The sequence below is a fragment of the Trichomycterus rosablanca genome, chromosome 1 (genome assembly GCF_030014385.1).
Source record: "Trichomycterus rosablanca isolate fTriRos1 chromosome 1, fTriRos1.hap1, whole genome shotgun sequence".
Taxonomy (NCBI): Eukaryota; Metazoa; Chordata; class Actinopteri; order Siluriformes; family Trichomycteridae; genus Trichomycterus; species Trichomycterus rosablanca.
In genome coordinates this window covers 2,244,413-2,256,503 of record NC_085988.1, presented here as the reverse complement: position 1 = coordinate 2,256,503, position 12,091 = coordinate 2,244,413, and the positions used below count along the sequence as shown (strand labels likewise).

Below are 12,091 nucleotides of genomic sequence, written 5' to 3'. Positions count from 1 at the left end.
TATATAGGGCACAACGGGCGCTGTAGGTTTGATTCTAACGCACTAAGTAGTACAGCAGTTTGCGGTTTGAGATACGGACTCATTTTACCTCAGAAAACGACCGTTAAACTGAGGTGAAGAAAAATGTTGTTCGTGTTATTATTTATTAATATCTTTAGAACAACTGATTAATTTTAAACAGAAATGATGAATTATTACATATTGGTGCTAAAGAACCGATTATATTTGTTAAAAATTAGAAATTATTATACATTTTTACTCAAAACAGGTTATTTTTGTTTAAAATGATCAACAGATGAACCGTTCAGAATGCATTTACAATGTATGATGTATTTAATGGATCTACTTATTGTCTAGAAGCTTAAACTGTACTTATTTTCTACTAAAGTAGTTTTTTATTTGTTGTTTTAGGTTCAAATCTTACTAAGACCTTCTTAACAAGTCACCTCAGCATTATAAATGCAGTAAGTTCAGCTCATTGGTAATTTGTATAATCAGAAAACTAACATATTCAGCCTTTATTCCCTCAGAGATGAAGAAAAATGTCTGCTGAGCACCCAGCCAGGTTGGTAGCACTGCCATGACTCGATTTGGGCAGTGGTGATCCAGAGATTTGAACTGCTGCCCCACACTTGGAAACTCTGATAAAATCATACAATCGCATCTTTTTCCTTACAAGGTTGCTTAATAGACGCAACATTCGCAAGAAAACTAGGCAAAGTTCTTCACAGATCACTGATCCTTGATAGTGGTGTACAGGGTTGAGGGCACACTTCTATATTTATATCATATTTATGGCATTTAGTATCCGAAGCAATGTACAGTTGAGCTTGAATACAAGACTAAGGGGCCTTGCTAGGGGCTCTACAGTGGCAACTTGAACCAGCAACCTTCTGACCCCTAGTGCAATTCCCTAATCACTGAGGTACAGCTGCCTTGTCTGGTGATGTGAAGCAAAGTACTTGGTAAGCACACACACACACACACACACACACACACACACAATCATTTGTCAGATTAAATCTGACTGAGATCTGCCATTTAGCAGACGCTCTTATCCAGAACGACTTACAGAAGATCTTCCACAGTAGACATTTCCCTACCCTAGTTTAAGTAAACAATGGCCCAATGATACAAATCTGCTGAAACCTTGTTAGAACATTCAGCTCTTCTAGTAGGGTTTGTCTGACATTTACTGAGTTGCATCCACTGATGGTCAGTAACGCGTTACTTAGTAACTAATCTGACCACATTTTTCAGTAACGAGTAATTTAACGCGTTACTATTTCCAATCCAGTAATCAGATTAAAGTTACTTATCCAAGTCCAATCGTGCTTCCTCTCTGTCTATGCCAAACCCTGCCCTGACGGAGGTGATCGAAGCTAACCCGTATCCCCTCCGAAACACGAGCAGCAGCCAGATGCATCTTTGCCACCCACACATCGACGAGTTTGGCGCCATCTAGCGTTGCATGCGGAGAGACACACCCTAAGGGCACCCTCTCCCATCTCTGTGTAAGCGCCTCCAATCGGCCGGCAGAGAACGCAATCGCATCCTGACAGAGAGAGACCCGCATCCGGTTCTTTGTCCCACCCCCCACATGAGCAACCGGCCAATCGTTGCTCATATAGCCACTCAGCTTCGAACCGGTAAAGCAAGGCTGGATTCGATACCATGCTCTTAGAATCCAGCCCTGGTTGCAGCGCGTTTCTTTTTACCGCTGCGCCACCTGAGCGGCGTGCGTTACTATTTTTGTCATTTTCCTTAGTGAAAAGATATTTTTGCTTTCTTCTTGGCATGGGCGGAGCCAGGGGGTGGCCAGTGGTCGCCATGGCCACCATAAAGTAATCTTCGGCCACCCCCCTGGCCCCCCCACCACCGCTTTGCCGGCAATGTTTTTGCGGAAGCATTTCTGCAGGCAGGAGCAGCGCACCTCAGATGAGTAGTTCTTCACCAAAACAGTGCAGTAATACACTCAACATAAACGTCAACCACCAACACCATTACAGAAGTACAGTAGCACTATTTAGTAGTACAACCCCTGGCAAAAATTATGGAATCACCACTCTTGGAAGATGTTCTGTCAATTGTTTAATTTTGTAGAAAAAAAATAAAATCACAGACATGCCACAAAACTATCATTTTTCAAAATGTCAACCTTCTGGCATTAAGAAACAATCAAAAAAAGAAACAAATATAATAGTTGTGGTCAGTCACAATTGCTTTTTTTAGATCAAGTAGAGGAAAAAAATATGGAATCACTCAAATCTGAGGAAAAAATTATGGAATCACTCTGTAATTTGCAGTTTAAAAACAAAACATCTGCAGCAGATAAGATTTGCTAATTTTTCTTCAGTTTAAAAAGAGTGCTTACACCTCGGAGAGCTGTTGCACAAAGCAGATTGTCATGAATCATGGTTCCAACACAAGATATGTCAGTTGAAACAAATGAGAGGATTATAAAACTCCTTCAAAAAGATAAATCATTGTGGAATGTCGCAAAAGATGTTGGTTGTTCCCAGTAAGCTGTGTTTAAAATCTGGACCAAGTACAAACAAAATGGGAAGGTTGTAAAAGGGAAGCATACTGGTAGACCAAGTAAGACATCAAAGGATCAAGATAGAAAACTTAAAGCAATATGTCTTGAAAACAGAAAATGCACAACAAAACAAATGAGAACCAAGTGGCCGGAAAGTGGAGTCAATGTCTGTGACTGAACTGTAAGAAATCACCTAAAAGAAATGGGATTTACATACAGAAAAGCCAAACAAAAGCCACCATTAACACCTAAAAAGAAAAGAACAAGGTTAAAGTAGGCTAAAGAAAAGCAATCGTGGACTGTGGGTGACTGGATAAAAGTGATCTTCAGTGATGAATCGTGAATCTGCATTGGGCAAGGTGATGATGCTGGAACTTTTGTTTGGTGTCTGTCCAATGAAATTTATGAAGATAACTGCCTAAAGAAAACATGTTAATTTCCACAGTTGTTGATGATATGGGCCTGCATGTCGGGTAAAGGCACAGGGGAGATGGTCTTCAATAAATGCCAAAGTCCACATTAAAATTTTGGACGCTTTTCTTATTCCATCAGTTGAAAGGATGTTTGGTGATGATGACTTCATTTTTCAAGATGATAATGCATCTTGCCATAGGGCAAAGGACGTGAAAACTTTCATTCAAGAAAACATATAATGTCAATGGCATGGCCTGCAAATAGTCCGGATCTCAATCCATTTGAAAATCTCTGGTGGAAATTGAAGAAAATGGTCAATGACAAGGTTCCAACCTGCAAAGCTGATCTGGCAACAGCAAGAGACAGTTGAAGGCAGATTGATGAAGAATACTGTTTGTCATTACTTAACTCCATGCCTCAGAGAGTTTAAACCATTATAAAAGCCAGAGGTGGTGCAACAAAGTAATAATGGTGCAGTGTTTTCTAATGATTCCATAATTTTTTCCTCAGATTTGAGTGATTCCATAATTTTTTCCTCAGATTTGAGTGATTCCATATTTTCTTCCTCTACTTGATCTAAAAAAAAGCAATTGTGACTGACCACAACTATTATATTTGTTTCTTTTTTTATTGTTTCTTAATGCCAGAAGGTTGACAGTTTGAGAAATGATAGTTTTGTGGCATGTCTGTGATTTATTTTTTTTCTACAAAATTAAACAATTGAAAGAACATCTTCCAAGAGTGGTGATTACATAATTTTTGCCAGGGGTAGTATTCGTGGCGCGCTTCGAGTAAAAGCGCCAGCTTCTCTGCGCATTCCAGTGTTGCCAGATTGGGCGATTATCCGCCAAATTGGGCGGATTTTGTTGGAAAACAATTTAATAGCAGGTAAATAACACTTCTATTTAAAAGAAAATCTTCCGTTTTAAGAAGCTCCAGCATTGTAGAAGGCTATTAAAAGTATAAACATAGACAACCTGGAAATTGTACCACAGAATGACTTAATCTCTGATCACTCCCTACTAATTTATGAAGTGTCCCTGTCCAATAATATACAGCAACCACATCGTTTAAAATGTAAGCGCACTATTACATCTGCAACTGCAGCAGCGTTCATAAACTGCCTACCAGAATTACCAAATATATCAGCATCGGAACCTAAAGAACTAGATCAGGCAACTCAACACCTAGAGACCGTACTGCGCGCAACCTTAGATAACGTAGCCCCACTCAAAACTAAACTGATTAGGGAGAAAAAACTTGCTCCTTGGTACAATGACCACACATGCGCACTTAAACAAGCAGCACGGAAATTAGAACGCAAGTGGCGTCACACTACACTGGAGGTGTATAAGGTTGCTTGGAAAGATGCTCTAACTGAGTATAAACATGCACTTATAAAAGCTAAATCTTTATGTTATTCATCCCTAATAGAGAAAAATAAAAACAATCCTAGATTCCTTTTTGAGACAGTGTCCAAATTAACTAAAAACGTCAATGAAACTGAATCTAATATACCGCCTGACTGTACCAGCCAGTTTTTACAATTCTTTAATGACAAGATAGAAAAAATACGACTTCAGAGTCAGAGTGTGTCACTTGCCAATGTTAAGTATGGACTCACTCCGAGCAGCATTGGTGATAACAGTGGTGATAATAGTAACGAGTTAATCCAACTAAATTCCTTTAATCCAATCTCCCAAAATGAACTAACTGTGTTGATTAAATCATCGAAGTCATCATCGTGTATACTCGATCCTGTTCCAACTCGTTTACTTAAAGATTTACTCCCAGCTATTGTAGAGCCCCTGCTTACATTAATCAATGCATCCCTTAGCCTTGGATATGTATCTAAATTGTTTAAAAGTGCCGTTATTAAACCCCTGATTAAAAAACCTAATCTTGATCCACATGTTTTATCTAATTATAGGCCAATTTCAAACCTTTCTTTTGTCTCTAAGATATTAGAAAAAGTCGTTTCCAAACAATTATGTTCTTATTTGAATGAAAATTGTATTCATGAAAAATTTCAATCAGGATTTAGACCCAATCATAGTACCGAAACCACATTAATTAGAGTAGTTAACGAGTTGTTAATGTCTTCTGATAATGGATGTGTCTCTTTTCTTGTTCTATTAGATCTTAGTGCAGCGTTTGATACGGTCGATCATAACATTTTACTGGAGAGGCTAGAAAATACAGTAGGTGTTAAAGGACTCGCACTCTCTTGGTTTCAATCATATTTGACTGACCGCTCGCAATTTGTTTATGTAAATAATAAATGCTCGGAAACTACAAAAGTAAAGTGTGGTGTTCCACAGGGGTCGGTACTGGGGCCGCTATTATTTACACTCTATATGCTTCCACTAGGTGAAATTATTCATAAACATGGCATAAACTTTCACTGCTATGCAGATGACACACAGCTGTATATATCAGCCAAACCAAATGATACTGACACAATCAGTAAGATAGAAGATTGTGTAAACGATATAAAAAACTGGATGTCGTGTAATTTTTTTTAACTTAATTCAGATAAAACTGAGGTTTTACTTGTTGGCTCTAAAGCTGCAAGAGACAAGTTGTCTAACCTGGTGCTAAACTTAAACACGTTCTCTGTTACTCCCAGCCCAGATGTAAAAAACTTAGGTGTCACAATAGATTCAGATCTTTCCTTTGATACACACGTTAATAATATTACTAGAGTTGCTTTCTATCATTTGCGTAACATTTCTAAAATAAGAAATATACTATCTGTTAATGACGCCGAAAAACTGATCCATGCGTTTATAACTTCTCGGTTAGATTATTGTAATGCTCTTCTAACTGGATGCTCTGGTAGATCCTTAAACAAACTCCAGTTAGTTCAAAATGCAGCAGCTCGAGTGCTAACTAGAACTAAAAAATTTGATCATATCACTCCTGTTCTATCATCTCTACACTGGCTGCCAGTTAAATTCTGCATTGATTACAAAATACTTTTACTAACCTATAAAGCGCTACATGGTCTGTACCACAGTATCTGAGTGAACTTATTAATCACTACAGCCCAGCGCGTCCACTTCGTTCACAAGATGCAGGGTTACTTATAGTTCCTAAAATTAAAAAGACCACAGCTGGTGGAAGAGCGTTTTCTTACAAAGCTCCACAACTTTGGAATAATCTTCCTGCCTCTGTTCGGGATTCGGACACAGTCTCAATGTTTAGGTCTAGACTAAAACATATTTATTTTCTCAGGCTTTTGATTAATATAGACAAAGGCGCAGAGCTTGGGGGTTCTTGGTCATAGAAACTTGTGGTGATCAGGGATGTTGGGTTGCTGTCGTTCTGCCTCTCCTGTCCGATCACTCAGGTTTGATGACGGTGGGGAGGTGGGCGCTGATGTCCTGTGAAAGCCTTCATGACCTTGTTACCTGCTCGCTCTCCCTTTTAGTTATGCTGTAATAATTAGGGCTGCCGGAGTCTAAAACTCTCTGTAAAACTGTTACTCAACTAGCATTGTACATTATTAACTACAGTTTCTGTTGTTTTACCCCGAGGTCCTTCTTATGGAAACCTGTTTACCCACCGAGGTTAAGGAATGAAGTCGAGACTGCCGTGCCAACAGCGCTGCTCCTGCCGGATGTGACGGAACCTGCCGTGTTTGCACCAAGAATGTCAAGATCTCACTACAGACTTTATTACAGACTGGAGTGAATAATAATAATTATTATTTATTTATTTATTTTATTTTGCTAGTTATAACTTTTAGATCATTTAATTCTGTGTTTGTATGCTTTGTGTAAATCGTGTATTTATTTAAAGTATCCTCCAGACCACCCAAGAAGGATGGGCCCTGCTGAGTCTGGTTCCTCTCAAGGTTTCTTCCTGTAAATTTTAAGGGAGTTTTTCCTTGCCACTGTCGCCCTTGGCGGCTCAACAGGGTTTTTTGTATCTGTTGGTCCTGGATTCTATAAAGTTGCTTTGAGACAATGTGTATTGTAAAATGCGCTATATAAATACATTTGAATTGACTTGACTCTCCTTGTATGAACCCAAGGGGATAGCTCAGTGGTTAAGGTACTAGACTGTAACAACGATTGGCTGTTGTTCATAGCGTTTGGGGCAAGTCGGACCATGGGTCCTCAAAACTGGTGCAGTTACAACCCCTGCTGGCTGATTGATGGCACCTGCACAGGGCTGAGGACTGATGCTGATCAGGGTGTGGCTCTTCGTGCAGAGTGCTGATCGGTATATATGAACTCGACTCATGCGGGTGAAAAATGCGGTCTGTACTGAGCACGTGTCGGAGGGGGCATGTGTCAGTTGCCAGCCGCAGAGGGTTGAATCAGTGGAGGACGCAATCGGGGTGATTGGACACGACTAGATTAGGGGAGAAAATGGGGGGGGGGGGGTATTAGACTAGTAATCAACCAAGCAAGGCCCTTAACACCCCTTAACCCTCAATTGCTCAAGAAACTGTAAGTTGCTTTGGATAAAAGCGTTCGCTAATTGCCGAAAATGTAAATGTCTGGTGCGGGTGAAAAGAAGTGGTCAGCTAGTGGCTAGTGTCTGAGTGGTCAGGAATGTAAGTCTACAGCAGGGGAGGGGAAATGCCATCAGGGAACTGGATATGACTAGATTTGGAGGATAACTGGGGGGGGGGGGGAGTCATAAAAAATAAAGAAATGTAAATGTTTACCATAAAGTAGAAGTATGGGCAGTGATAGCTCAGTGGTTAAGGTACTGGACTAGTAATCAAAAGGTTCCCGGTTCAAGCCCCACCACCGCCAAGTTGCCACTGTTGGGCCCCTGAGCAAGGTCCTTAACCCTCAATTGCTCAAAATCAGAACATCTGAAATCAGAGCTGTAGAAATGTTTTAAAGGTATTTATTAATATTCAGAATGACTGAACAACAGACTCAAGACAGTGATGCAATTTATCATAAATGTAGGAAGTGAATTGTCAGGTGGAGGCTGAAGGTGACCCTAGTGTTTTCTTGATGTTCTATTCCGACCGTCATTGGAGGTTGAACTGTACATCGAATTTGTATTTTGTTGTTGTTGCAGCAGCAGCAGAAGAAGAAGTCTTTCAAATAGTGTTTTTACAGCTGTTAAGAACCTGGAGGTTCTGATGTTCTGAGGTCCAGGGAGTTGATGAAACAGTGGTTGTGGCAATTGCTGGTTGTGAGGCAGAGTAGGACGAGCTGAAATAAAAAGCACCACAGAGATTGTCAGTGGTTTTAATCTTTTTGATGTTGTATATTTGCTATACTTTATATGCTTGTGTTCTAGTTTGTTTGGGTACCTGGGTGTGGTTTGGGTTAAGGCCTCTTCTTCAGACCTTTTGGATGTGGGATGGATGGATGGAAATCCTCAAGAGAAAAGGAATTAATGGGTTTCGTGGAATGTGCATGACTATCAGGTTCATGAAATCTACCAGCTCCTACATGTCTTCTGTGTCCACCACCTTTAGTACATGGTACAATCTCAGGCTCTCTAATATGACTTAATTCAGAGTCTGTGCTTACTGCAACAGTTGTTTGTGTAGTGCCTGGTTTAGCAGATATAGTGTGATCAAAAAAAGGGCGACTAGTACCAGGTGCAACTGCTGTGCCTGTTCCAGAGGCTGTGACTGGACCTGTGTGACCTGTTGGTGTTGGTTGCGGAGTGCCTGGTTCACCAGCTTTAGTGGGTTCATCAACTGGACCACCAGTACCAGGTACAACTGCTATGCCTGTTCCAGGGGCTGTGACAGGACCTGTTGGTGTTGGTTGTGGAGTGCCTGTTCCACCAGCTTTAGTGGGTTCAGCAACTGGACCACCAGTACCAGGTACAACTGCTGAGCCTGTTCCAGGGGCTGTGACTGGACCTGTTGGAACTGTTGGTGTTGGTTGTGGAGTGTTTGGCCCACCAGCTTTAGTGGGTTCAGCAACTTGACCACCAGTACCAGGTACAACTGCTGAGCCTGTTCCAGGGGCTGTGACTGGAGCTGTTGGACCTGTTGGTGTTGGTTGTGGAGTGTTTGGCCCACCAGCTTTAGTGGGTTCAGCAACTTGACCACCAGTACCAGGTACAACTGCTGAGCCTGTTCCAGGGGCTGTGACTGGACCTGTGTGACCTGTTGGTGTTGGCTGTGGAGTGTTTGGCCCACCAGCTTTAGTGGGTTCAGCAACTTGACCACCAGTACCAGGTACAACTGCTGTGCCTGTTCCAGGGGCTGTGACTGGACCTGTTGGTGTTGGTTGTGGAGTGTTTGGCCCACCAGCTTTAGTGGGTTCAGCAACTTGACCACCAGTACCAGGTACAACTGCTGTGCCTGTTCCAGGGGCTGTGACTGGACTTGTTGGTGTTGGTTGTGGAGTGTTTGGCCCACCAGCTTTAGTGGGTTCAGCAACTTGACCACCAGTACCAGGTACAACTGCTGTGCCTGTTCCAGGGGCTGTGACTGGACCTGTTGGTGTTGGTTGTGGAGTGCCAAGTTCTTCAGTTTTAGTGGGTTCAACAACTGGACCACCAGTACCAGGTACAACTGCTGTGCCTGTTCCAGGGGCTGTGACTGGACCTGTTGGTGTTGGTTGTGGAGTGCCAAGTTCTTCAGTTTTAGTGGGTTCAACAACTGGACCACCAGTACCAGGTACAACTGCTGTACCTGTTCCAGGGGCTGTGACCGGACCTGTGTGACCTGTTGGTGTTGGTTGTGGAGTTCCTGGCCCACCAGCTTTAGCGGGTTCAGAAATTGGACCTCCAGTACCAGGTACAACTGCTGTGCCTGTTCCAGGGGCTTTGACTGGACCTGTTGGTGTTGGTTGTGCAGTGTCTTGTTCTGCACCTTTATTGGGTTCAGAAATGGGACCACCAGTACCAGGTACAACTGCTGTGCCTGTTCCAGGGGCTGTGACTGGACCTGTTGGAACTGTTGGTGTTGGTTGTGGAGTGTTTGGCCCACCAGCTTTAGTGGGTTCAGAAATGGGACCACCAACACCAGGTTCAACTGCTGTGCCTGTTCCAGGGGCTGTGACTGGACCTGTTGGAACTGTTGGTGTTGGTTGTGGAGTGCCTGTTCCACCAGCTTTAGTGGGTTCAGAAATTGGACCACCAGTACCAGGTACAACTGCCGTGCCTTTTCCAGGGGCTGTGACTGGACCTGTTGGTGTTGGTTGTGGAGTGCCAAGTTCTTCAGTTTTAGTTGGTTCAACAACTGGACCACCAGTACCAGGTACAACTGCTGTGCCTGTTCCAGGGGCTGTGACTGGACCTGTGTGACCTGTTGGTGTTGGTTGTGGAGTGCCTGGCCCACCAGCTTTAGTAAGTTCAGAAATTGGACCACCAGTACCAGGTACAACTGCCGTGCCGGTTCCAGGGGCTGTGACTGGACCTGTTGGTGTTGGTTGTGGAGTGCCAAGTTCTTCAGTTTTAGTGGGTTCAACAACTGGACCACCAGTACCAGGTACAACTGCTGAGCCTGTTCCAGGTGCTGTGACTGTACCTGTTGGAACTGTTGGTGTTGGTTGTGGAGTGTTTGGCCCACCAGCTTTAGTGGGTTCAGCAACTTGACCACCAGTACCAGGTACAACTGCTGTGCCTTTTCCAGGGGCTGTGACTGGAGCTGTTGGACCTGTTGGTGTTGGTTGTGGAGTGCCTGGCACACCAGTCTTAGTGGGTTCAGAAATGGAACCACCAGTACCAGGTATAACTGCTGTGCCTGTTCCAGGGGCTGTGACTGGACCTGTTGGAACTGTTGGTGTTGGTTGTGGAGTGTTTGGCCCACCAGCTTTAGTGGGTTCAGAAATGGGACCACCAGTACCAGGTACAACTGCTGTGCCTGTTTCAGGGGCTTTGACTGGACCTGTTGGTGTTGGTTGTTGAGTGTTTGGCCCACCAGCTTTAGTGAGTTCAGCAACTTGACCACCAGTACCAGGTACAACTGCTGTGCTCGTTCCAGTGGCTGTGACAGGACCTGATGGTGTTGGTTGTGGAGTGCCTGGTTCTTCAGTTTTAGTGTGTTCAACAACTGGACCACCAGTACCATGTACCACTGCTGTGCCTGTTCCAGGGGCTGTGACTGGACCTGTGTGACCTGTTGGTGTTGGTTGTGGAGTGCCTGTTCCACCAGCTTTAGTGGGTTCAGAAATTGGACCACCAGTACCAGGTACAACTGCCGTGCCTGTTCCAGGGGCTGTGACTGGACCTGTTGGTGTTGTTTGTAGAGTGCCAAGTTCTTCAGTTTTAGTGGGTTCAACAACTGGACCACCAGTACCAGGTACAACTGCTGTGCCTGTTCCAGGGGCTGTGACTGTTGGTGTTGGTTGTGGAGTGCCTGTTCCACCAGCTTTAGTGGGTTCAGAAATTGGACCACCAGTACCAGGTACAACTGCTGTGCCTGTTCCAGGGGCTGTGACTGGACCTGTGTGACCTGTTGGTGTTGGTTGTGGAGTGCCTGGCCCACCAGCTTTAGTGGGTTCAGAAATTGGACCTCCAGTACCAGGTACAACTGCTGTGCCTGTTCCAGGGGCTGTGACTGGACCTGTTGGTGTTGGTTGTGGAGTGTCTTGTTCTGCACCTTTATTGGGTTCAGAAATGGGACCACCAGTACCAGGTATAACTGCTGTGCCTGTTCCAGGGGCTGTGACTGGACCTGTTGGAACTGTTGGTGTTGGTTGTGGAGTGTTTGGCCCACCAGCTTTAGTGGGTTCAGAAATGGGACCACCAACACCAGGTACAACTGCTGTGCCTGTTCCAGGGGCTGTGACTGGACCTGTTGGTGTTGGTTGTGGAGTGTTTGGCCCACCAGCTTTAGTCGGTTCAGAAATGGGACCACCAACACCAGGTTCAACTGCTGTGCCTGTTCCAGGGGCTGTGACTGGACCTGTTGGAACTGTTGGTGTTGGTTGTGGAGTGCCTGTTCCACCAGCTTTAGTGGGTTCAGAAATTGGACCACCAGTACCAGGTACAACTGCCGTGCCTGTTCCAGGGGCTGTGACTGGACCTGTTGGTGTTGGTTGTGGAGTGCCAAGTTCTTCAGTTTTAGTGGGTTCAACAACTGGACCACCAGTACCAGGTACAACTGCTGTGCCTGTTCCAGGGGCTGTGACTGTTGGTGTTGGTTGTGGAGTGCCTGTTCCACCAGCTTTAGTGGGTTCAGCAACTTGACCACCA

The 12,091-nt window shown here is 44.0% G+C and overlaps 1 long non-coding RNA gene across 1 annotated transcript; it reads left to right on the top strand.

Annotated features, from left to right (window-relative positions):
• The first annotated feature begins 55 nt into the window (after positions 1-55).
• LOC134317975 (uncharacterized) lies at positions 56-6,966 on the top strand. The gene is made up of 3 exons (XR_010013312.1): positions 56-113; positions 412-464; positions 6,493-6,966. It is a non-coding gene; the product is annotated as an uncharacterized LOC134317975 (long non-coding RNA).
• The last annotated feature ends 5,125 nt before the right edge of the window (positions 6,967-12,091 follow it).